This window comes from Eurosta solidaginis, chromosome 1 (genome assembly GCF_040869045.1).
Source record: "Eurosta solidaginis isolate ZX-2024a chromosome 1, ASM4086904v1, whole genome shotgun sequence".
Lineage (NCBI taxonomy): Eukaryota > Metazoa > Arthropoda > Insecta > Diptera > Tephritidae > Eurosta > Eurosta solidaginis.
Genome location: NC_090319.1, coordinates 144,953,467 through 144,980,970, shown reverse-complemented (window position 1 = coordinate 144,980,970; position 27,504 = coordinate 144,953,467). Strand labels below are relative to the sequence as shown.

Genomic DNA, 27,504 nt, shown 5'->3' with positions numbered 1-27,504 from the left:
CAAAATGACCCTGACGGCATCCCGGACAGATCCCGAAATGCATCCAGAAATGATCTTGGGAGGGTCCCAAAATTATCCCAAAATAGTCTCGGAAAAGTCCAGAAATTACCCTGACGGGATCCCGGACGAATCCTGAAAACCATGATGCCGAAAAAGTCCCGAAATAACCCTGCTGGGACCCGGAAGGGATCCCGATAACTATCCAGAAATGATACCGAAAGGGCCCGCAAATGATCCCGTATTAGTCGAGAAAAAGTCCCGAAATTACCCCAAAGGGATGCCGGACGAATCCCAAAAACCATCCTGAAAGAATGACGGAGGGGACCCCAATGATCCCGAAAAAGTCCCGCAATTATTCCGACGGCATCCTGAACGGATACCGAAAACCATCCAGAAGTGATGCCGGAAAGGTCCTCAAATGATCCCCTAATAGTCCCGAAATGACCGTGACGGGATCCCGAACTGATCCCGACAACTATCCAGAAATGATGCCGAAAGGGTCCGCAAATGATCCCGTATTAGTCGAGAAAAAGTCGCGAAATAACCCCGACGGGATCCCGGACGAATCCCAAAAACCATCCAGAAATGATGCCGGTAGGTATCCCAAATGATCCCGAAATAATACCGAAATGACCTCGTCGGCATCCCGGACGAATACCGAAAATTATCCAGAAATGATGCCGGAAAGGTCCACAAATGATCCCCTAATAGTCCCGAAATTACCCTGATGGGATCCCGGACGGATCCCGAAAACCATCCAGAAATGATGCCGGTAGGTACCCCAAATGATCCCGAAATAGTCCCGAAATGACCGCGTCCGGATCCCGGACGGATCCCGAAAACTATCCAGAAATGATGTCGAAAGGGTCCCCAAATGATCCCGTATTAGTCGAGAAAAAGTCCCGAAATGACCCCGACGGGATCCCGGACGGATCCCGAAAACCATACAGAAATGATGACGGAAGAGCCCCCAAATGATCCCGAAAAAGTCCGGCAAACCATCAAGAAATTATGCCGGAAGGGTCCCCAAATGATCCCGAAATAAAACAGAAAAAGTCACGAAACCACCCCCTAGAGATCCCCGTATTAGCCCCGAAAGTCCCAAAATGACCCTGACGGGATCCCGAAAGGATTCCGAAAACAATCCAGAAATGATGCCGGAAAGGTCCTCAAATGATCCCCTAATAGTCCCGAAATGACCGTGACGGGATCCCGACAACTATCCAGAAATGATGCCGAAAGGGTCCGCCAATGATCCCGTATTAGTCGAGAAAAAGTCCCGAAATGACCACGACGTGATCCCGGACGAATCCCAAAAACCATCCAGAAATGATGCCGGTAGGTATCCCAAATGATCCCGAAATAGTCCCGAAATGACCTAGTCGGCATCCCGGACGGATCCCGAAAATTATCCAGAAGTGATGCCGGAAAGGTTCCCAAATGATCCCCTAATAGTCCAGAAATTACCCTGATGGGATCCCGGACGGATCCCGAAAACCATCCAGAAATGATGCCGAAAGGGTTCCCAAATGATCCCGTATTAGTCGCGAAAAAGTCCTGAAATAACCCCGACGGGATCCCGGACGGATCCCGAAAACCATCCAGAAATGATGCCGGAAGAGTCCCAAAATGATCCCGAAAAAGTCCCCAAATGACCCGACGAGATCCCGCACGGATCCCGAAAACCATCCAGAAATGATGCCGGAAGAGCCCCCAAATGATCCCGAAAAAGTCCCCAAATGACCCCGACGAGATCCCGGACGGATCCCGAAATCCATCCAGAAATGATGCCGGAAGAGCCCCCAAATAATCCCGAAAAAGTCCCCAAATGACCCCGACGAGATCCCGAACGGACCCCGAAAACCATCCAGAAATGATGCCGGAAGAGCCCGAAAAAGTCCCTAAATGACCTCGAAGAGATCCCGGACGGATCCCGAAAACCATCCAGAAATGATGCCGGAATAGCCCCCAAATTATCCCGAAAGTCCCGAAATGACCCCGACGAGATCCCGGACGGATCCCGAAAACCATCCAGAAATGATGCCGAATGATCCCGTATTAGTCGCGAAAAAGTCCCGAAATGACCCCGACGGGATGCCGGACGAATCCCGAGGACCATCTAGAAATGATGCCTAAAGGGACCCAAAATAACCCCGAAAAAGTCCCGTAATGATCCCGGAAACCATCAAGAATTTATCTCTCGAAGGTACGCAAATGACCCCGAAAGTACCCCGACGGGATCCCGGACGGATCCCGAAAACCATCCAGAAATGATGCCGGAAGGGTCCCCAAATGATCGCGAAATAGTCCCGAAATTATTCCGGAATATTCCCGAAAATGTCCCAAATTAACCCCGACGGTATCCCGGGCGGATCCCGAAAACTATACAGAAATGATCCCGGAAGGGTCCCAAAATGATCCCGAGATAGTCCCGAAAAAGTCCCGAGATTACCCCGGCGTAATCCCGCACCGATCCCGAAAACCATCCAGAAATGATCCCGGAAGGGTCTCGATATGACCCTTACGGGTTTACAAATAAGGTGAAGCTAATTATAAAACCATGTTAATAAGGCAGCAGGCGCATTGGAGCGAATAAAAAGTTACATAGAAACATACAGGTAAAGCTAATAAAAACAATTGATGGAGGGCGGATGGCGGGAGTGGAGGAGAGGACCACTGATCGTTCCTCCAAATTTGTCTAGATCTCGATCTGTATATGCCAGATACCAAAAACTATTGATTTAGGAGAAAATTTATATTGAGTTATAACAATTTATAGATTTTACACCAGAGTGGTAGAAAAAGGGGGGAAGGGGGCGGAGGGTGTCACTGCTTACTTTATAAGCCTTCGACTTATTTGACCCTTTGAGTCTGTGATAATGGTGAAGGCCAGTATACGTAAAGTTATAATGTGTAAAAATTATTAAAAAGTTATTGCTCGAAGAGGTCGTGGGACCCCACCCCTCTTTCCATGTTCGAAAAAAAATTCGCTAGTAGACTACTGTCTGTGTCCCATATTTCATCAAAATCCGTGTAGCCATTCTGGCGTGATTCAGTCGCAAAGACGAAAAAATATAATAATTAAATTATAACTGTTCCTAGGGGGCGGGGACCACGCCCCTTTTCAAAAATATATAGCTAGTAGATCCTTCTAGACTATTGGCTATATGTGTGCCAAATTTCATCCAAATCCGTCCAGCCGTTCTTGCGTGATTGAGTCACAAAGACAAACGTCTGGACAAACATCCAAACATCTTCACATCCAAACTTTGCCATTTATAATATATCAGGCATGCTTAACCAACGAAACGATATCATTTCGTTACGAATGACTTCGTTTCGTTTATTAACGTTAAGATCGTCAAATTAACGAAATGATTTCGTTTCGTTTTCTGCCATATCCAAACGAAATCAAATCGTTTATGTTGATTATTAATTTCAAACTATGCTGGCAAAGCTGATTGATGGCGGAGTCATTAAAGGTGAAAGCATTATCCAAGCTGATTGCAACTTTTCTCATGAATTTTGACAGTACGAACATTTCTCAGAGTATTTTTGACATTACCACCAACGAATTACACAAACAAATTACATAGAGTTTGTGTGTGTATGTGCGCTCGTTGTTGCCACCTTACGGCTTCACCATGGCTATAGCATTGCCAGCATAATTCAAACATAAAGTATCAAGTTTTTGTTAACGTTTTTAACGTTAACGAAAGCTTTTCGTTTCGGTTAAAAACGAGATACAATTTATCTTGATAATTTCTTTATCGATAATATTTCGAAGTGTTTCAACGGAAACGGTGGAAATTTTTTGATAAACGATTAGCTTAACGTTAAGGTGCATCCCTGTAATATATATATTAGATTAGATATTAGATTAGATATAAGTATGAAATGTACACACCAAGTGATACTAAAAGTACCAAATAAAAAATACAAAAAGTATTCAGGGCCGCAGAGAGCAGAGCCGGGCCCCGGGGACAGTTCGCGTTTACGGGCTCCTAAAAAATAAACTCAATGCAGTAAAAAAAAAAAATAATATAACATACATAAATTTTTCAATTCACATTGTCAGTATTATTTCATATAAAATAAGATTTACTGGAGCACTTACATAAATGAAATGTTACCGATTCAAAACTAATGCTGCGAGCAAGGCTGGACTCCAACGCCAATGTTCTAAGGCTTGTCAAGCGATTTTGGCTCATAGTAGAACGTAAAAAATTTTTCACGCAAGATAATAGACTAAAAGAACGCTCCCCTTCAGCCACACTGACTGGAAGTGTGCAAAATATTCTTAATGCTATGCAGATGTTCGGAAATAATACTTTCATCTTCAAGTCATGAAATTTTCAGAAGTGAAATGGTGGCAGCGAATCACATCCCAGATTTGCTTTGAGATGAATGATTTCATCTATTAGATCCGTAGAAATATCGATATCATAAATCGTGCAGAATGCCGCTGCCTTTTCTCTGAGCTCTTCTTCCGTCAGATCCTGATACTTCCACAAAAAACTAAATTTAATCGCTATGTCATTTACGGCTTCGAAACGTCTTGTTATGTTACCAATCAAGCAGTCCAAATGAACGTAAAAAACTTTCTGTTTGAATTGAGTTTCGGAATCACACTCAGGTGATTCGCCAGGTAATTCATCGAACTGCCGCATTATTATCTTCCTTCCTTTCTCTGCAAGGGTATTCACAGCTCCTATACTTCCTGCCAGAACCTTACATTCTTGAAGTATGATCGACCATTGATGCCTGAACTTCTTCAACCCATCAATCAGGCTACGTGTATTTTCTGTTTCCACGTCCAGTGTGGCATTTCTAGCTAGCAGTACCAGATTTCGATAGTTGATTACCGTCAACACTTTGAGCCAAATGGAGGTTAAGAGAATACACTAAAATTTCATCATATATGCTTCAATACCTTTCAAATCCGTTACTGTTTCTGGACTCAGATTCAAAAGCTTGATTTCATCAATAGCTTTCAATATTTGGGGAATGTGAGTTGCTAAAGGTTTCACACTATCCACACGAGCAGACCATCGTGTTTGTGATATGCTGTGCAAGGAGCAATTAGTTTTTTCCTTGAGAATTTCCCATCTCTGAGGGCTTGCGCTAAAGATATTATACAATTTCTGCATAATACCGAAAAATTTGATGACTTCTGCACAACATTCAGCAGCTTGCACTCCAAATAAATTTAAACTATGACAAGCACAAGGTGCAAATATTGCCAGGGAGTTATCTCTCAGGATATGACTCTGCGCTCCTTTGTAATGACCGCTCATATTACTGCCATTATCATACCCTTGCCCACGGCAGTCATCCAGGGGAATATTGTGCTTTTTTAGAGTGCCGCGAATCAGCTCAGCGATAGCTTCTCCTGTTTTTGCGTTACAATCGACAAACTCTAAGAAGCGTTCTTGGATTTTCTATTTTCCGGAGTCCCTGTCTAATAAAACATAACGCAATATAAAAACAGTCTGCTCAATATGCGCCGAATAAGGGGTTGCACCCACTATTACTGTGTAATACTTGACGGACTTTCTCTCGCCTTCTACCTTTCTAATTACTTGACTTGCACAGATTTCTATGAACTCATTTTGTATTCCATCAGACAAATAATGTGCTTGGAGACGATTCTTTTTCGTTTGAGATTCCCTCGCCTTCTCCAAATGTTCATGCAACAGCGGGTCATAATTGCTAATCAGTTCCAAAATACCAAGAAAGTTTCCATTTTTTGGATTTCCGATCAATGAATTATCCCCTCTAAATGCCAATCATTTTTCTCCAAGAAATAAAGCAACATCAAGAATTCTGCGAAGTATCTCTCTCCAGCGAGCTGCATAATTTTTAAGGGTTTCCGCTAAGAGAAAATCCACTGAACTTGCATTTCGAATTCTCATTTCATATTGGCGCCACTCTATATAGCAAGTTTTATGATCTTGACTATTTTCATGTTCACGAATTTTGTCGTGTAACCTCTTCCAACCTTTATCTTTAGAATAACCTGAAGACTTTATCAAAGCTGATCGGGTATTTTCGGAAATTTTGCTGAAAAGTCGGCATGGAAAACAAAAAAGCGCTTCGTTTGTTGCATTCCAAAAGAGCCAATCACGCTTTACTTTTTCTCCGTTTTTTTTAGAGTAGTATGGAGTATGATTTGAAGGAAATGGCGACCACTTAAGTCGTTGGGAAGTCGAAATAAAATGTGATTTTAAGTTAGTTGAAGCATTTTTGACAGATAGCGCTTATAAAATTGTGTCAAAAACGTTTATCTAACTTAAAATCACATTTTATTTCGACTATGACTATGCCCCATAGTATTTGATCGGATGCTTATAATTTTAGTTAAGTGATTCTCTATTTTAAAACAATTTTTTGTAGCAACAAAATATGTGTGTATCTACTAGTCCTAGTTAGAGTACTGTCAATACTGCTTTGGCTTGCCGGGCCTCCAAAAATCTTCCGGGCTCCAGGGCAATTGATCTGGCTGCCCTCCCCCCCCCCCCCCCCCCCCCCTCTCCGGCCCTGAAAGTATTTAAAAACAGAATACATACATACTTTCGAAAATACTTTGAAATCGAAAGCTTCCATTTTGGTATTATTACGTGCTGTACGCAGATCAAAAGCAAACATTCAAGAAAAATTTTGCATTTTTCTTGAGCATGAAAATAGCAGTAGGCACAAAATTTTGGCATTTTACGATGCATGGCAATTTATACATAAATACCGCTTTTATAAAAATAAAACAAAATTTATGAAACTTTTTGACAAAATTTTTGCATTTTACGATGCATGGCAATTTATACACGAATACCGCTTTTATAAAAATAAAACAAAATTTATTAAACTTTTTGACACCATTGAGGGTTTTAAAAGGGAGTATGTGAAGGAGTTTTCGAGATCTCGACCAAAATGTGGACCAGGGTGATCCAGAACATCTTCTGTCGGGTACCGCTAATTTATTTATATATGTCATACCACGAACAGTATTCCTGCCAAGATTCCAAGGGCTTTTGATTTCGCCCTGCAGAACTTTTTCATTTTCTTTTACTTAATATGGTAGGTGCCACACCCATTTTACAAAGTTTTTTCTAAAGTTATATTTTGCGTCAATAAACCAATCCAATTACCATATTTCATCTCTTTTTTCATATTTGGTACAGAATTATGGCATTTTTTTCATTTTTCGTAATTTTCGATATCGAAAAAGTGGGCGTGGTCATAGTCGGATTTCGGCCATATTTTATACCAAGATAAAGTGACTTCAGATAAGTACGTGAACTAAGTTTAAGATATCGTTTTTTGCGCAAGTTATCGTGTTAACGGCCGAGCGGAAGGACAGACGGTCGACTGTGTATAAAAACTGGGCGTGGCTTCAACCGATTTCGCCCATTTTCACAGAGAACAGTTATCGTCATGGAGTCTATGTCCCTACCAAATTTCAATTTTTGGTAAAGTTTTGTTCGAGTTATGGCATTAAAAGTATTCTAGACGAATTAAATGAAAAAGAGCGGAGTTACGCCCATTTTTAAATTTTCTTTTATCTTTGTATTTTGTTGCACCATATCATAACTGGGGTCGAATGTTGACATAATTTACTTTTATATTGTAAAGATATTAAATTTTTTGTTAAAATTTGACTTTAAAAAAATATTTTTTTTTTTTAAGTGGGCGTGTTCGTCATCCGATTTCGCTAATTTATGTTTAGCATACATATAGTAATAGGAGTAACGTGCCTACCACATTTCATCATGATATCTTCAACGACTGCCAAATTACAGATTGCAAAACTTTTAAATTACTCTCTTTTAAAAGTGGGCGGTGCCACGCCCATTGTCCAAAATTTTTCTAATTTTCTATTTTGCGTCATAAGGTCAACGCACCTACCAAGTTTCATCGCTTTATCCGTCTTTGGTAATGAATTATCGCACTTTTTCGGTTTTTCGATATCGAAAAAGTGGGCGTGGTTGTAGTCCGATTTCGTTCATTTTAGATAGCGATCTGAGATGAGCGCCCAGGAACCTACATACCAAATTTCATCAAGATACCTCAAAATTTACTCAAGTTATCGTGTTTACAGACGGACGGACGGACGGACATGGCTAAATGAATTTCTTTTTTCACCCAGATCATATTGATATATAGAAGTCTATATCTATCTCGATTAGTTTATGCCGTTACGGATTACCGTTATGCGAACAAAGTTAATATACTCTGTGAGCTCTGCTCAGCTGAGTATAAAAAATTGAAAGTAGTCGGATCACGTAATGCGGCTCATATTTTATGCGCTGGGTCAGAATACGCTATAAGAATTGGCCAAACTGGTCATAGTATGGCCTTAACTTCAAAAGACGTAAACAAATTCCTTTACGCCAATTCCGTTGGCGGATTCGGGTTCAGACCATCACAATTCTTGGGAAAACATCCGTGGCTGTGACTCATAGAAAGTATGTAAATGAAAAAGTTACACATTAAATTGAATTTCATATACACTAATGTGTTTTTATCTAAGATATTATTGCAAACTTAGAACTAGTTCTCATTTTCGGAATCAGAATCTCCTGAAATGTTGGGTTCGGGTAAACCGTCACGAACCTCACTGTTGCCCTTTAGATTTTTATAAAAAGAATGATATTCTTTTAGTATAACCAGTTTTTTGCACATTTTTCTCAAGTCTTTTAGTTTTGCCTCGGCGATAGGCAACGGCTTCGAATAAACCGGTTTGCCTTCAATTAAACGACCTTTTTTCGGATAGCGTTGTTATAGCACAGTAATTATCAGAAAAGTAGTGCCGAACGCCATTTTTTTAATTATTATAGAAATAATTAAATATTTAAAATGATTAAAATTATTAAAATTATTAGTAAATATGAGTACGAATGTGCGCTATTCTTACTTTTTTTCAAAAATTGTTGAGCCATATCAACGAATATGTCATACACACAGGAACACATTATTTTGTTGCCAGCCAGAAACATGAATGTGCCACATTCATATTTCTGGCCCAACTTACATTCATGAAAACGGCATTGCAAATTATTGGGTAAGGTAGGAAGCTGTAGATTTAAGTAGAACCTAAAGAATCCAAAGGGTAATCCAAAGAAGCTTTTAACACAAAATCGGGAAGGTTGCACATTCATGCTTCTGGCTAGCGAGCGACGATATAACAAAAACACAGCATACATTAGGCGGGTCTCAAAAAAAAAACCCAGTGAACACAAATTTATATACCCAAATTACTTGTAACCAGAACCGCTGAGACAAGTACATACGTATAAAGAACCAAGCGTACATTAGGCTAGTTTAAAAAAAAAAGTTTCCCTTTTGAGGAAATTTTTTTTCTATTTTCACAGCTTAATAAAAGACCCCCTTTTTGATAAATTAAAATTAATTTATAATGCCAAAATCGACGAACGGTTAGAGGTTTACTGCTCAAGATGGTCACCCTCCCAAGCTACCGATTTATCAGAGTGTATGCTTTCGGTCAAACTAGAAGACCTTGATAATATATAGGCAAAGGTGGTAGAGTCCCATCGATAAGTAAATTTTTCCGATAATTATACAGACGTCAGCGGCTGGGTTGAGCAAAAGTTCCTTAAATGCATGGAAACTCACCAAACTTGTAAATCAGAAATTTTAAAAGCCTTAAAACTTTTCAATACTGCTAGAACCAACCAACAACAAACACCCAAATATTTAAAAGTATCTACATGTGACACCGAATTCTTTCATGGTGGATACGAAGACTGTCCATCTTTTATAGATATGTTGACGGCAGTCTATAAAAACAACCTTAATTATCACCCGCTCAAAAATTGTCAAACAACTTACTGTCAAACAATACCCGCTGAGCGATGATAACTTTGAGCTTGCCTGGGAAGCGTTCGGATCTAGGTACGAAAACAAAAGGATACTCGTCAACAACCAATTGAAGACGCTGTTAAATCTGCCCACAATATTCGTGGAAAACGGAGAACATATACAAAAGATGCAGAGAACAATCAACAATTGTATGTCTACCCTTAATACCCAAGGATCCTGCCAACGGATTGGGACCCAATCCACGTTTACCTGTGCTCATCAAAGCTGCCAAGTAAAAGCCTTTCACTATGGGAACAATCCCTCAGCTCCAGAAAAGAATTCCCATTTTTGGATGATATGAATAGATTTTTGACCAACAGATATGCGGTAGTAGAGAGATTACGTACCTATAGACTAGGCAAGGCGAAACCCCAATTTTAGAGTTTTGCACCACGAATGGTGAATCAAAACTCGACCCATTCTAATAATAATGAAACCACGCGTATCATACTGAGTTCAATAAAACGGCTTCGTGTAGATTATGCAATCAATACCACGCAGTCAAATCTTGCGTTAGGTTTAGAAATTTATCGGTACCAGACCGAATCAAATTTGTTAGAGAAATTAGTTACTGTTAAAACTGTTTATCAACGTCACACCCCGAGAACGAATGTAAAAGTAGTTTCTCGTTCGTACATTGTCAAAAGCGTAATCATTCGTTACTGCATTTGCATCCCAAACCCCAACAGTCACAACCAAACCCCAGATCTCAAATCGTCCAAGCCGGCACCCTTAGGAGAACGGACGACGAGCGGTCCTCAACATCGAAAGCCGCTGCAAGAGCCACCTCCTCCCAACAGTCTCAGGACAAAAACCCGGTTTCTACACTCTTTTCGAGTAATCATGGAACCACACTACCAACAGCAGTAGTATTAATATACTTTGCTGGGAAATTTCATAAAATTCGTGCCCTAATAAACCAAGGTTCACAAAAAACTTTTGTATCATTGTGTATACAAAAGCTTCTTGGTCTACCCACAAAATAGTCTCTCGATATCTGGAATGGGTGGAACGGTTGTGAAGAATGCCAATAAAGACTGCCAGATAAAATTTTGTTCTGCAGAATTAACCCAAATGATAAGACGCACAAGCAATAATTTTGCCGAAGCTAACCAAGTCCTTGCCCACAGTCAGAGTTTCAAGCATCGATCTCGAAGAACTGTCCGATTTACCGTTAGCCGATCCACAGTATTCGATACCATCGAAAATCGATGTGGTAATCGGCAGCGATATCACCCCGCAAATCCTCACCGAAGGGCTCCTACGGAATGTGCTCAATACAATATTGAACTTTACAAAAAAAGATTTACTTACATGTGGCATAATTGATTGGAGCGCTCGGAACAGAGGTTGCGCAGTGGACTTCCAATTATGTCTATTACCCAGCCGCAACAGGTATGGCGTTGGCAGGAACAAAATACGTTTGGTGTTATCCGGCAACTAATATAGGAGCATCCTTCTTTTCTGGTGGCAATTAAACTTAAGATGTGACGCAGTTGAAAACCGTCAGAATGCCAGGAACTTTTCTTCCAAAATTACAAATGAGGAAACTCAGCTTTGATTTTGTGGTAATTTTATTATTATTGTATAGAAGTTAAGATCTGCAGCCCAAGGCCAGCCGCTAAACTAGCGCATCAACAAAGTCAGCAAATTTCTCTCCTAGAGCTGGCGATCAAAAAAAAATTCACTAGCGGCTAGCCAGCATTAGCTAATTACTGCGAATCTGCAATGCAACACCAACATGCATCTGCAGGGTGATTTCATGTTAATGTTCAGCAAGCATAACAACTTCCTCGAATCGTGGGAGTGAATTCATTCATGCAGATATCGTATTTCGATCATCTGCAAATTCCACAACATCATCACAAGCCAGTCACAGCGCGGCATTCCTGGAACTCTTCCCAGCGGCGATACCAACAGCGACTGCGGAGGTGCCGGCTGTAAGTTAGCATTAAAAATAGAGTATTTTGTAAGTTTAGTTTAGTTTTGAAACTCACCGCCAAAGCAAGTGCTTACGGGTAATAAAATTTATTTTTAAAAATATAACCACGAGTTGATTAATTGGCGCCCAAGGTGGGGCGGTGTTTAGAATAAAAAGGACATCAAGAGAAGGGCATTGGTATATCGGATTTTATTTTACAATATTTTTAAGATGTAAGTAGAGTGCAAAAAATAAAAAAGAGAGAGAAATAACAAATTGTGAATTTTGAGAAAATAATGTCAAAACTATTGTGGTACGAAAATATACAAACATACGATAATTAAAAATAAAAAAGAAGGAAAGAAATAACAAATTGTGAATTTTGAGTAAAATAATGTCAAAACTAATGTAGTACGAAAATATACAAATATACGATAATTAAAAATAAAAAAGAAGAAGAAGAAATAACAAATTGTGAATTTTGAGTAAAATAATTTTCGAATTAATGTAATACGAAAATATCGTTGATCCTTGCACGGGAGGTCTGTTTAAAAATAGTATGAAAATATTGATGTTTTTTTGTTTTGTGTTGCTGAAATTTTCATAGGCAAGTGATTTGCCAGGTTCATGAGTGATTGTGAATTGGGTGAATTGTTAGATAGGCTAAACAGGATAAAAGAAGGCTCGGTGCTATTTGTGATCAGGGAGCTTGGTCTTCAGGTTTAAATATGCCTTTGGAAGCCGACCAGTTGAAAGCAACAATAGACAGTGTCGTTTCCTCTGCACTCGCTGTACAGAGGGAAAACGTTGAAGAGCGGCTGACTACCATTAGTCAGCGCATAAGTGATGTAAAACTTACTGTGCCTGAGGTGGAGGCATATAAGGAAATAGAGATAGTGCCAGGTAAACAGTGAATACCGCTTTTATAAAAATAAAACAAAATTTATGAAACTTTTTGACACCATTGAGGGTTTTAAAAGGGATTATGTGAAGGAGTTTTCGAGATCTCGACCAAAATGTGGACCAGGGTGATCCAGAACATCTTCTGTCGGGTACCGCTAATTTATTTATATATGTCATACCACGAACAGTATTCCTGCCAAGATTCCAAGGACTTTTGATTTCGCCTTGCAGAACTTTTTCATTTTCTTCTACTTAATATGGTAGGTGCCACACCCATTTTACAAAGTTTTTTCTAAAGTTATATTTTGCGTCAATAAACCAATCCAATTACCATATTTCATCTCTTTTTTCATATTTGGTACAGAATTATGGCATTTTTTTCATTTTTCGTAATTTTCGATATCGAAAAAGTGGGCGTGGTCATAGTCGGATTTCGGCCATATTTTATACCAAGATAAAGTGACTTCAGATAAGTACGTGAACTAAGTTTAAGATATCGTTTTTTGCGCAAGTTATCGTGTTAACGGCCGAGCGGAAGGACAGACGGTCGACTGTGTATAAAAACTGGGCGTGGCTTCAACCGATTTCGCCCATTTTCACAGAGAACAGTTATCGTCATGGAGTCTATGTCCCTACCAAATTTCACAAGGATTGGTAAATTTTTGTTCGAGTTATGGCATTAAAAGTATTCTAGACGAATTAAATGAAAAAGGGCGGAGTTACGCCCATTTTTAAATTTTCTTTTATCTTTGTATTTTGTTGCACCATATCATAACTGGAGTCGAATGTTGACATAATTTACTTTTATATTGTAAAGATATTAAATTTTTTGTTAAAATTTGACTTTAAAAAAATATTTTTTTTTTTTAAGTGGGCGTGTTCGTCATCCGATTTCGCTAATTTATGTTTAGCATACATATAGTAATAGGAGTAACGTGCCTACCACATTTCATCATGATATCTTCAACGACTGCCAAATTACAGTTTGCAAAACTTTTAAATTACTCTCTTTTAAAACTGGGCGGTGCCACGTCCATTGTCCAAAATTTTTCTAATTTTCTATTTTGCGTCATAAGGTCAACGCACCTACCAAGTTTCATCGCTTTATCCGTCTTTGGTAATGAATTATCGTACTTTTTCGGTTTTTCGAAATTTTCGATATCGAAAAAGTGGGCGTGGTTGTAGTCCGATTTCGTTCATTTTAGATAGCGATCTGAGATGAGCGCCCAGGAACCTACATACCAAATTTCATCAAGATACCTCAAAATTTACTCAAGTTATCGTGTTTACAGACGGACGGACGGACGGACATGGCTAAATGAATTTCTTTTTTCACCCAGATCATATTGATATATAGAAGTCTATATCTATCTCGATTAGTTTATGCCGTTACGGATTACCGTTATGCGAACAAAGTTAATATACTCTGTGAGCTCTGCTCAGCTGAGTATAAAAAATTTAAAGTAGTCGGATCACGTAATGCGGCTCATATTTTATGCGCTGGGTCAGAATACGCTATAAGAATTGGCCAAACTGGTCATAGTATGGCCTTAACTTCAAAAGACGTAAACAAATTCCTTTACGCCAATTCCGTTGGCGGATTCGGGTTCAGACCATCACAATTCTTGGGAAAACATCCGTGGCTGTGACTCATAGAAAGTATGTAAATGAAAAAGTTACACATTAAATTGAATTTCATATACACTAATGTGTTTTTATCTAAGATATTATTGCAAACTTTGAACTAGTTCTCATTTTCGGAATGAGAATCTCCTGAAATGTTGGGTTCGGGTAAACCGTCACGAACCTCACTATTGCCCTTTAGATTTTTATAAAAAGAATGATATTCTTTTAGTATAACCAGTTTTTTGCACATTTTTCTCAAGTCTTTTAGTTTTGCCTCGGCGATAGGCAACGGCTTCGAATAAACCGGTTTGCCTTCAATTAAACGACCTTTTTTCGGATAGCGTTGTTATAGCACAGTAATTATCAGAAAAGTAGTGCCGAACGCCATTTTTTTAATTAATATAGAAATAATTAAATATTTAAAATGATTAAAACTATTAAAATTATTAGTAAATATGAGTACGAATGTGCGCTATTCTTACTTTTTTTCAAAAATTGTTGAGCCATATCAACGAATATGTCATACACACAGGAACACATTACTTTGTTGCCAGCCAGAAACATGAATGTGCCACATTCATATTTCTGGCCCAACTTACATTCATGAAAACGGCATTGCAAATTATTGGGTAAGGTAGGAAGCTGTAGATTTAAGTAGAACCTAAAGAATCCAAAGGGTAATCCAAAGAAGCTTTTAACACAAAATCGGGAAGGTTGCACATTCATGCTTCTGGCTAGCGAGCGACGATATAACAAAAACACAGCATACATTAGGCGGGTCTCAAAAAAAAAAACCCAGTGAACACAAATTTATATACCCAAATTACTTGTAACCAGAAGCGCTGAGACAAGTACATACGTATAAAGAACCAAGCGTACATTAGGCTAGTTTAAAAAAAAGTTTCCCTTTTGAGGAAATTTTTTTTCTATTTTCACAGCTTAATAAAAGACCCCCTTTTTGATAAATTAAAATTACTGCTCAAGATGGTCACCCTCCCAAGCTACCGATTTATCAGAGTGTATGCTTTCGGTCAAACTAGAAGACCTTGATAATATATAGCAGGCATGCTTAACGAACGAAACGATATCATTTCGTTACGATAATCAACGCTAATAAACGGAACGAAGTCACTTCGAATCCTTTGTTCTCCGCCATCAAAATCCATCCACTCAAGATCGGCCTTCATATCCTTGATGCCGTCACCACGTATCCATGGCCCGTGTTCATCCGCGTTGACACCAGCTATCGTCCAACCGTCCGTCTGTCTACTTACCCATTTGATCACCCACATCCCGCCCCATCATCACACATAATCGTTTCGTTTAGAGATCCATTTCTCACTTACAAATGTTTTATTCAAATACGTTTCGCTTCACTAAAATTACCATACCTACTTCCGCGCTCTATACGTAACTTCCCTTAGCTTACCATCATACTTCATCCGTATGGCTTGCTCATCAAAATTCATTAATATTTTATATGAAATCTAAATTAATTAGTTAATGCTTATACAAAAAAGAGAATTCCAATTCTCGCATTCACTACTCTTTCAAAATCGCCGTTCATCCAATTTAGCGACATCTCATTCGGCCACAACTGACCTTAATAAACCATATACATATATACATGTACTTACAAAATAATTGCTTGCAGTGCCCGCGCACCACGACCAGCTGAGATTAACTCCCTCTATCTATGTATATACGTGTATGACAAACACGTCTAGTAAATGAAATGTTTATGAAGGTTGGTTCCTACATGTGTATGTATATATACGCATAACCCATTACGTCTAATAAATGAACTAAATACGAAGGCTGGAATTCATGTTACCTTGCATTCAATGTGAATTTTCAATGGGTGATCTACTTGCTTCTTAATGCTACTGTTAATGCCAGAGGGCTTTGCAATTATTTAAAGAATAAAATTTAAATGCTATTGTGTCCTCACTATTGCGTTATTTACTTTCGCACTCAGTATGCAATAGAGTGGCGATTGTCAACTGCGGTTTGCTCCGCTTTAGCTTGTGCATATTCATACCTATATATATACTGTGGGTTCGAAAGCTGAAGTCCCTAAGGCGCCTTGAGGATGAGCTCCTGCAACTGTCATGCTAATGTCAGCATGAGCACTACATTTGTTTAAACAAACTAAAATCACCACTTTAGTGATACTTTGCGCTCACAGATTCGCGCATTTCCTCTTTCTTACAAATACTTGAGATTGAGTGCGTGCCAAAAAATCGCATGAGTTTGCCTAAATTCTTTTGCCAGCTGAATGATAACACGGCGCGTAGATACGTATATTTTTTACCAACTAAGCTCAAGCTAAATCACTCGTGCAATTGTCTGCTACACAGCCAATCTCTCTAGCTACTCTGCTTATTTGCTTCGGTGCTCTCCGCCAACTCCGATTACTCGATCATGCAACTTTATGTTGAGCGTTAACTCACCACTAGCTCAAATACTGTTTTTTTTTTTTTTGAGCGAAACTGAGTAGTTCACCCTCAACCACTTAAGCGCATCCAAGCATCTAACGCGCTCGCTTTCACGTCTGTGTTTTGCGCTGATGGAACGAATTCAGCGAGCTTTCTATAATGCTCTTGGCGATTAATGAGAGACTTGCTCGGCAGACATAATCTACACCAGCGTTTCACGGGACACTGCTCTTGTTAGCGCGCTTTTCGCGCTATGGCAAATATCATACAATAACTATGTATTCACTACTTACTATAACTAAAATGTTACTTATCGGTTGTAGCAACTAGCATAGGGTTGTGAACGTTTGATTCCTGCAGCGATTTCACTCGTTGCTATTTTGCTATGTCGCTCTGGCCTTCTGGCTGTTCCTCTCACTTGGCGCTGATGTGGATGCTAACGTAGCGGCTCGTTGGGCCTGTGTATGCGCTGCTCAAAGGTGGCTGCCACGTTGACACGTATACTGTCTCCCTTTTTTCTTCTCGCTCAATTTCGTGGCGTAATAACAGAGACATCCAACTCAATTATGTGCTGTTTGGAAGGAATACTCTTGGATCAAGATTTTATGCTGCTTCTGCCGGCGGTTGTGATTGAAAAGGCGGAAATGGGAGCAACGCAGTATTGGCTGCGATTTTTAAGACAGTGCCCAAAACAGTCAAACACCGAACGCACTTAAATTGCGTTCTCCTGCAACCATCGATTTGCAAACGCAGTCAGACTGCGTTCGCGAGTGTCGAAACAAATTTCATGGTGACGAGCCGTGCTAAAGTTTTAAGGCGAGTATTGAGCTCTCACGTAACAAACGTTTCAATAGAACTTTGGAGGAGCATTTAGTAGACAAGTACCATAAGGAGTGGGATACCCGCATACCATTATTCTTGATGGCTTACCGATCACCAGTGCATGAGACAACGGGCCAAACCCCTGCAAAAGTAATTTTTGGCAATGACCTTCGACTGCCAGCTGATTTGAAGTATGGGATAGGTGCCGATGCGGAGAGGAATGTCAAGAAATCCACTGGTGTCTTGGAAGAAGAGCTGAGTGAGATACACGATCTTGTAAGGCAACGAGCAAAGATTATGAGTGACAAGATCAAAGCGAGGTACGATAAAGCAATTAATTCGGAAGGGTTCCAGGAAGGAGATTTGGTGCTGCATACAACCCACAACGAAAAAAGGTTTGTCCCCGAAATTGCAGTGTAACTGGGAAGGCCCATACAAAGTTGCAAAACGGATCAACTATGTAGTGTACCGCATACAAACCATTGGCAAACCACGAACCAAACTGAAAGTGGTTCATTTGGAGAGGCTAGCAGCGGTTAGATCGAGAGATTTGTCTGATCGGGAAGATCAGACTTAGGTGGAGGGCAGTGTGACGAATATCAGTGACACTAAGTGATACTCCCATCACTAATATGACACTAAGTAAATAAAGCCACAACACAATGAAGCAAGCTGCTACACTTGTATGTACGTAAACAAATTAATCATTCATTATGTCTGCACACATACATGCGGGGCAACAGAGAGAGATACTCACAAGCGCATGTCATCATCAGCCGCTCACATATACACACGCATATGGATACAAATTGCAAATATACGTGTATATAGCTCATAAAGCATCAGGTTCACGAAACTACTAGACCTTATGAGAAATGGGTGAACGAGGAAACCGAAGAGTATAAAAGCGGCACAGGCTGAGGCATGAAGAAGCAGTTTCATTTGAGCTATCAATCAGTTGGTTATTAAGGAAGCTATTCGTTGCAAAGTATAGGTGTTATTGTGGAGTACTTTAATAAAGATCATTTTTCCATTATTCAATTTTGGAGTTATTTATTGCACATGACTTGAACATGATTTTGGCTGCAATATCTGCTCAAACATCGACAGTGGCGTATCAAATGGAATCGCAAAAGACAGTATGAAAACATTTATGTTCGGCCGGGGTGCGTGTGCTCCTGGAGGTAGGTGGGCGCACCTGGGTCGATCGAATATATGTATGGAATAGAAAATAAGCAAATAGACGAGATTTCTCGTTATAATATATGTGGTTTATTGAATAACTATATAATTTGGTTGGGTACAATATTACCTGAATATATTGTTGAAAAACAGTGGAGATCGCTGGCGGCAGATGTTAGCTGGTTGGCTGTTAGAATCCAAGAGGCCGGTTGTATAGCAAGCTACAACCGTTGACCCGCAAAATCCTCCGTTTTGGAGGGGAAAGGCACCCACACATCAACCCCGACATGCATATGCATGAGTGCTGACAAAAAGCCCACATACACGTGCATGTACATGCCTACACATGCATGAGGGTGATCGTGTGGGTGGTTATAAATTAATTCGAGTATCGAGTATCGGATCGCAGAGTTGCATTGGGGGGATCGTAAACAGATGCGGAAAAGTTAGGCATCCTGCCTAAACATGCCGGCCCCCCTTGCGATACGCAACATCGTTTTTCGCCAATGACCTCCGCTGAAACAAGAAAAATGAATATAAGACTTACACACTAAACTTAATCTAAATGAGGAGTACATCTGCGACGCAAAATGGCCGGGAATCCTTTCCGACTTGCTTAGCATGCCACCTGAGTTAAGATGAAAAAATTAGCGGTTATGAACAGATATAAGTGAATATTTCTTGCCATTGAATTATACATAATTCTTAAATATAGAAATTCAGAACGTAATATATGTATAGTCGATGGACAGTAAGGCTGGACGAAGAGGCCGAGGTCTCCGTTCCAGAATGGCACCATTTTTTGTTATTCTTTGGGTTTTTTTTGTTCCGGATGGAGAGGCCGAGGTCTCCGTTCCAGATTTGCGTTTTTTTGTTTTGTTGGACGAAGAGGCAGAGGTCTCCGTTCCAGACTCGAGGGTTTTGAGGTTTTTCTGGGCTGGACGAAGAGACCGAGGTCTCCGTTCCAGCGCCTAATGTATCGTGTCGCTCTCGGGGCGACTGCCTGTTTTGTTGGAGGAGGTGTGGTATCTTTTGAGGTGCCAGGGCGAGTGACGGTGAGGTTGGTTGGGTGAAACGGAGGTGTTTTATTACAAAACGTATGTTAAAAGAGATGAGTAAAGCGAGTTTAAGCGGAGCGTAGGGACGTGATTCCAAGCCACCCGCGCAAAATTACTTGTTTTCGTATGTTAAAATAGATGAATAAAGCGAGTTTAAAACGAAGCGTAGAGGCTGACGAAGGTATGGATTTAATTTTGTGCGACAGCTCATGACGAATAGCGAAAATCGTAATTAAATTCGAAAGTGTACCAACTGCCGGTGCTTGAATGCAGATTGGCGATGCGTTCTCCACGACGCGTTCTATCTGCACGTACCATTCTGAGATTGCATGCAACCCTGTCGTGTATTTCTTGGTTAGCTGACAGCTGGTATGGTGAATTTTTGGTGTGCGATATACATATATGTATTTGCTTGCCCTTGAAAAAAAAACTAGGTCACTGGCGCAGTAGCACACTAGGCCGGTAGAAACAGTTGACTTTTTCCAATTTCGGGATTTTATCGTGTCGGGATTCTTTTATTTCGGGACTCGGATTGTTTTTGTACCGAGCCCTTATAATGACTGTTTGTGATAGTTGTTGTTGAAAAACAACAAGTCCAACAAGCATACATATTTTACCAAATATTCTAAGCGCTACAGCGACTGCGATTTATTTATCCCTCTTTGTAAATAAAAAAAACGTATAAAGATATGAGGACCTTTGGCAGCACTATGTTAAATAATGAAAGTAATGCTTTGACCAAAATTCGAAAAAGAAATATTTTAAATCCCTTGGAAGGTTCGGGATAGAATGGCTGGAATTAAGCCCTTTAATCAAAAGGTTTTTTGCTTCTATTTCCTAACTTTCTTGACAGCAAGATCTCGAACAGCGAATTCAAGAGGCCTTTTTACTTTTCAGGGCATCTATTTTACGAGGTTATTGCGAGTACTTAACGCCCATATCGAAAACGCCTTCCGTTGGCGCCACAGATCCAAGTGTCTGATTTCAAGGCATTCTTGAGATCGCGTGATAAGGCACATCAGAAATTTTTGAAATACTTATGAAAACACAAATGTTTATACGCTTTATTGAAGAGCGCTCCTTCGTATCAGATGGTGATCATGGACTTTCATTTTTCGACGAATGCGCCGAACAGGTAGGCGCCCATGATAATACACCATCAGATGTGCGTTTAGTTGATTGGGAATCCGGACAAAATAGCGAACGTACCAAGTACATATTTCCACCCTATAGTGTTGGGCCGAAGCAAGGTTAGTTTGATATGAAAAATAAAATAAATTATATGAAGTCATGCTTTTTGTTTACTTAAAATAGACAGCTCAAACGCTGTATATAACTATGCTAAATTCACACTAAACCCCAGTCTCTTGAAAACGACGAAGAGGAGCGCGTTGTCCCACTTTTTGCAACAGCAAATTAATGGTTCACTCGCACCTGGATCGCCAATTGCACGCCGCGGAAAGCACGAAGTCAAACTTTCGCAGAAGATGGCGCGCCGCTGTCAAATGCATCCAGAGGCATGGTCAAAATATTTACTAGCCACTTGCTACTCTCTTTACTTTCTCATCCTACCATCAATGCTGAATGATACACGTCAGGCGGGTAAAGAGCATGACACCTTGCGTACCGCATATGATATGCTAGTGCGTGCATCAAAGCTGAATATTACCTGTGATGAGTTTTGTTATCGCATTATGATGCAATTGTGTGGTATTCATAATTTCCCGGTACTAGCCGTTCGTCTGCATTATCTGATGAAGCGCTCTGGAGTACAGGCGAATGCACTCACTTATGGCTTTTACAATCGTTGTGTACTTGAGTCCGAATGGCCTGGTGATAGCACAACACTCAGTCAGTTGCGTTGGCCTCGAATTATTAATGTTGTTTTCGGCGCAGCGCACTTCAGGCGCGTTGGAAAAAGACGTTCTGCTAAAAAAAACCCTGTCAGCGTCGTGTGAAAATAATTTGAGTACGTTAGCAACGTGGGATGGTACATCGCGCACTAGCTTGAATTCATCAACATCTTCACATTTAGATCGTGGTACTGGTGATGCTAATTTCTCCGGTGCAACTCTATCGGATTTCTCAGCATTTGATAAGTGGGGGAGAATGCAGATTTGAACATGACGAATGCACATGCAGATCTCGTGCAGAGTTCTAATAAGTAAGTAGACATGCAACTTGAGAGTAATATAAATGTCTTAATTTTGTTTTTTTTTTTGTTTTTTAGAATATCTCCGCGCACACCAGTCACTTACAAGGATCCCCTAGGCGCATTGAACGAAGACCTAACAGATCAAGCACACCCATAAATACAGAACCCAACAAAGACACATCAAATCAACAGCATGCTGGCATACCAAACAACACTATATATACCGATAAGCCGGTATTATTTAAAGGTCAACGCAGTGCAACCTTTGATGACTCTACACAACTCAACAAAAGTATGCAACGATCTGAAACAATGCCCGGCTCTAGTGTTGCATCAAGTTTGGCCAATTTTGGCTCGTCATTGAAATTTAACTTTGGGTAATTATTTACATGTTTTCAAATATCAATATTTTGCGATGGGAAATATCACCTTTTTTACACTGCAAGTTAAAAAAAAAACCACCCGGTTTTATAAAGCCTAAAAAATTGCCACATAATATGGCAAAAGAAGGAGCTATATCTCAATTGGGTTATTTTGGAAACACTTGTTTCAAAATCAAGTTAGCAACGGTGTAGTAGAGCGGCCCAACCAGAACTCTTAAAAGTTATATTATTTGCTTGTTTTTAAAATATATAAGTGAAGTTTTCAAACTAAGTATGATAAAAAGGTTTTTTAAGAATTCCTTTTTTGCATTTTCCTCTCACGTTAAAAAAAAAACAAAAACGATACTGACTTTTTAACTAAACTCACATTTGTTGTGGACTTTAAGATGCTGATGAAATATCACCAAAGCTAACTAGTAATCAGAAGATTTTTCAATATGTGTGCATAAGTAGATTGAAGCGATATCAATGGAATTTAAAAAAAAACTAAAAAATACACAAACATCAAGCATGGAACATAATAATACACTAAATAGTACCTTTCCTATGGAGTAACGTGAGATAACTGACAATGACTTAGAGGCATTGCTGCATTTCGATAGTCCTCCGTTGCCGCTGCGCTGCTCGGAGCAGCAGCGTATGGATGAAAATAATGATGGGCACGCAAATTGCAGTCTTACCCTATTACAATTCAATAGAGAGCCATTGCCATCTCAAATGAGTGCACACGTTCCTGATGTATGTAATTTTCCCGATGAGTTGGTTTCCACTTTGAATCTTTCGCAAAACATACCTATCACAGCGATCTGTATCTATAAAATCATTGTATGCCGACAGTGTGCATTTGGTAGATAATACTCCTCCAATTAATGAAATATTAACTGAGGGTGCTACCATTAATGACAAAGATTTTTTTGCTAGCACTAGCATTAGTACAGATTTCGAAAATACTGGTTAACAATCAAGACACCTACTTGTCGTTCGTCAGGTTCTCTTGACGAGATCATCAAAAAGGAACTGCTTGACCAAAGTGTCATTGAAGAATTTCCCAATGATGTTGAATATATGTATATCTCAATTACGGAAAAGGAAGTAAATTTTATTTAATTTTTTTCGTTCAGAAATTATCAATTCAGGCTGATAGCCCGTATCGCAGTACATGAAGTGTGTATGCGTGAAATTCCTATAGAAAAGTGCAACCAAAGTTTTAGAGCGTGTGGCAGCAACAGCCTCAAGCTGTCTCAGTGAGTGGGTGAGTTTGATTCAATTACTAGAGGTTTGTGCTTTGAGGAACAATCTGTGAAATTGTAGTAGACAAGTATCTCTGGTAGTATATTAGTAATGATAATAAATTTGTAAATGCCAAAGGTTTTTGGGGAAATAATTCCGTTTCTACTAAATATTTCGTGAATTGATAAAGTCATGTTGTTTTGGTCATTCCTTCCCGAAATTGTTTGAAGAATGCCGCACGTTAGAATTTTATTCAAAAATGCACTATCTCAAATTTGTTGCCAAGCCTCCCAATATGAGCATGAGTGCAATGCATTTTGTTGTAAGAAAACTTAATGGAAAGCATTCCGAGATGCAGCGTTCCACAATCTAACTCTAATACAGAGCGGTTTTTGGCGTGATACGACCATCAGCAGCCGCAATGAACTGGGAAGAACAAAACTAAAAGAAAATGGCTTATTGCCTTAGAACTTCATATTCCTCCCTCGACTTTGGCAGAAATGTTAAGCTTTGTGCGGTCCTGCTACACAGGGAGTATTCACCTTTATTCTGAAATTTCGGAAAGCTCGGTTCCGCTTAGTATTCAATGAAGCGTTCCGGATAAACCGTTAATTCATAATTTTTGGAATACGTTCATTTGATACTACCTCATGAGGCCTGAATAAGCATAATATTTCCAAACATAAACCGATTCTCCAAATTCTCAAATGGTCGACTTTTAATACGCTGCATGCATCTGGATAGCCTTTGTGCATGTATGCACTCAAAATTAATGAGCTAGGAAGCTGAATGGTTTGATTTTTTAAAATTATTTGCAAGTTGTGGGGTTTGCATTCAAAGTTCGGAATAGTCAAGTGCTGTTCTTAAATATTCGAATTGACTTAATTAAAGTTTCTCAAAATATAAGGAATTTAACCCTGCTAGTATCTGGGGCAGATGAGTTTTCTCATCAGCGGTAGGCTTGCGATGTGCCTCGTTACGCGGCAACGAGTGCAGCTGTTTTCTGTGGCAGAGCGGTTCGCCCTTCTGCGGCAGGCTTTTCTGTTGTCCTCGTTATGGGATAACGAGCGAATTTTGGGTTTGATTTTGTAAAACTTAAAAATAAGTGTTTGGTGGCAGATGAAGGATCTGCGTTAGGTTATTGGTTGGCCTCGTTTCGGGTGAACGAGAGCTGGGGTTGATTTTTTTGAAAAGAGGGATGGGGAGGTAGAGAAGGAGGAGGAACGGAGGGATTGTTAAGAGGAGCCCGTGGTCCTCTCACAATCGATCTCCGTAGGAAGAAGGATCAGTTTGACCCAAGGTCGTCTGACTTGACCCTTCTCGGTTATGAGGTCGACTACACGTACTCGGTTATCTTCGCCGGGGTGTACGTTGATGACTCTACCTAACCTCAAAGAGGACAACTAGATCTCCCACTTGTATATTTTGTTTCGGGGTGAGTTCTTCGGTAGAACCTCATAACGTATGAGAGCACCCGTAAAGCCCTAGGTAGGTCTGAAAAACGTTGGAGAACATCGGTAGTATTTACTGTTGTTGTTGCGCAGGTCTTCGCCCTCTTTTCCTCTACGGAGGTGGTTTAGTCACTTTCTTGCGCTGGCCATTGGGAAGTGTCTTCTTGCAGCCAATAAGGTCCCTGCCACCACAACGAATTGTTGACCAATTCAGACGCAGGTAATCCTCTGCTCCCTAAATCTGCTGGGTTGGACTCTGAGTTCACGTGCAACCAGTCCTTATTTCCGACCATGTCGATGATCTTGGTGATCCGATGTGCGACGAAAGTGGACCAGGAACAGGGCGGTTTCCTTATCCATGCGAGGACGATAGTTGAATCCGTCCACAGGTGAATTCTCACTGGTCCCAATTTAAGGTTCCTGAAAATTGATTCGGCGATTTCCGCTAACAGCACGGCTCCGCAAAGTTCCAATCGTGGACGAGACAGGGTTTTCCCCGGGGCTACTCGGGTTTTTGCTAGCAGCAGGTTTGTCCAGATGCCGTTATCCATTTTCACGCGCATGTAAACGGCTGCTGCGTAAGCCTTCTCGGATGCGTCGCAAAATCCATGGATCTCGATGTCGGTTCCTGGAGAAAAGTTGACCCATCTAGGTATCCTGATTTTATCGATTTCATTGTATTGGTCGGTGAAGGTTTTCCATCGTTCCAACGTACTGGTCGATACTGCTTCGTCCCAAGCGGTGCCTTCTAACCATATACTCTGCATGAGTATTTTGGCCACAATGACCATTGGTGCCAGCCATCCTAAGGGATTGAAGAGTTTGGCGATTGCTGATAGTATCGCTCTCTTCGTAATGTTTTCTGGGTTGTCCAGCGTCCCTGCTATAAAATAAAATAAATCGGAGTGGACATTCCATTGAATGCCTAACGCTTTAACTGACCTGGTATCTTCGAATGCCAGGAAGCTTTCATGGAGCAGAAGTTTGCATGGATGGTCTGCTTTGGGGATGTCCCTTAGAACTGGATGTCCATTTGCGAAGTGGAAAGCCCGCTGAGTGTAGGACTTGACGAATTTCATCTCTGGCTTTAATAGTCGATGTGATCGTATGTCCACCCGCTAACACGTCATCTACATACATGTATTCTCACAGTATGTTAGCCGCTGTAGGGTGTGAATTTGACACGTCGTCTGCCAGTTGTAGGAGCGTTCTTATCGCGAGATATGGAGCGCAATTCACTCCGAAGGTAACCGTCTTTAATTCGTAAAGACTAATGGGGTCATTCGGGGACGTGCGATGCACAATACGTTGAAATTTGGTGTGATTTTCGTTCACCCAAATTTGTCGATACATCTTTTCGATGTCGCTATTGAAGACGAAACGGTATAGTCTCCAACGTAATATAAGGATGGGTAGATCGGCTTGTAGAACTGGGCCTGGGAGGAGAATATCGTTTAGGATATTACCGTTGGCCGTAGGGCTCGAGGCATTAAATACTACGCGTACCTTGGTGGTTGTACTTTCTGCTTTTACAACGGCGTGGTGGGGCAGGAAGTAATGATCCGAATCGTCGGATGGGATATTCCTTTTCAATTTTTCCATATGTCCGGGCGTTTCATATTCTGACAACACTCGAACATATTCCTTACCTAAATCTGGGTTTTTTATTAGCCGCCCCTCATTCCGGAAGAAGTGAGAGCGTGCACGCTTCAGGGATGGTCCTAAGTTAATATTGTTAGGGTAATCCTGCCGGAATGGTAGTGACACGGTGTACCTTCCATTCTCACTTCACTGCGTTGTTTCTTTAAATAGTTGTTCGCAGTACCTTTCATCTTCATTTAATATTTTATTTTTGGGTACATTTTCTACCTCCCAGAAAGCTTTGAGTTGGTTGGCTAACGCAACCTCGTTGTAGAAAGACATAATGCTCTTCGTTGGATTCGGTGATTCGATACGACCGGTTAGTATCCAACCGAACACTGTCTCTTGGGCTAAGAGTGTGTTTAGCACATTCTTTTTTATACCGCTCATTATAATGTGGGGATATATGTCTCCGCCAAGTATGAGGTCTACGTCTTCTTTGACGTAGAACCTCTTGTCTGCCAAAACCAAGTATGGGAATGCCTGCATAGTCATTGCGTAGATATGGCAGGATGGAAGATTCCCAGTGAGTTTCGCTAGAACTAGTACGGGTGTAGTCAGGCTGAAGCAGGGATCCACTGGTGAACGTAATTCGATGTTGGATGCTTCTTTCACCTGAGCTGACACCGCATTTGTGATGCCTGAAACCTGGACATGCATTTTCCTCGCTGGCAAATTGATTCTGCGTTTCAGTCTTTCAGTTATAAAGGAACATTCATACCCAGAATCAATTAATGCCCGCGCGGAGAAGTCGGTACCATTATGGTGAATGTGTACGCGAGCAGTTCCTAATAGCACACCTGTGCTGGAATTGGCAT

General features: G+C 40.4%; 1 protein-coding gene and 1 pseudogene across 5 annotated transcripts in view; one reads left to right on the top strand and one right to left on the bottom strand.

The window, feature by feature from the left end:
- The window catches only part of LOC137236858 (axin-like), a 1,106,688-nt gene that overhangs the window by 339,896 nt on the left and 739,288 nt on the right, over positions 1-27,504 (bottom strand). The gene's annotated exons all lie outside the window — the stretch shown is intronic.
- On the top strand, positions 12,526-22,362 carry LOC137238653 (DENN domain-containing protein Crag-like; annotated as a pseudogene).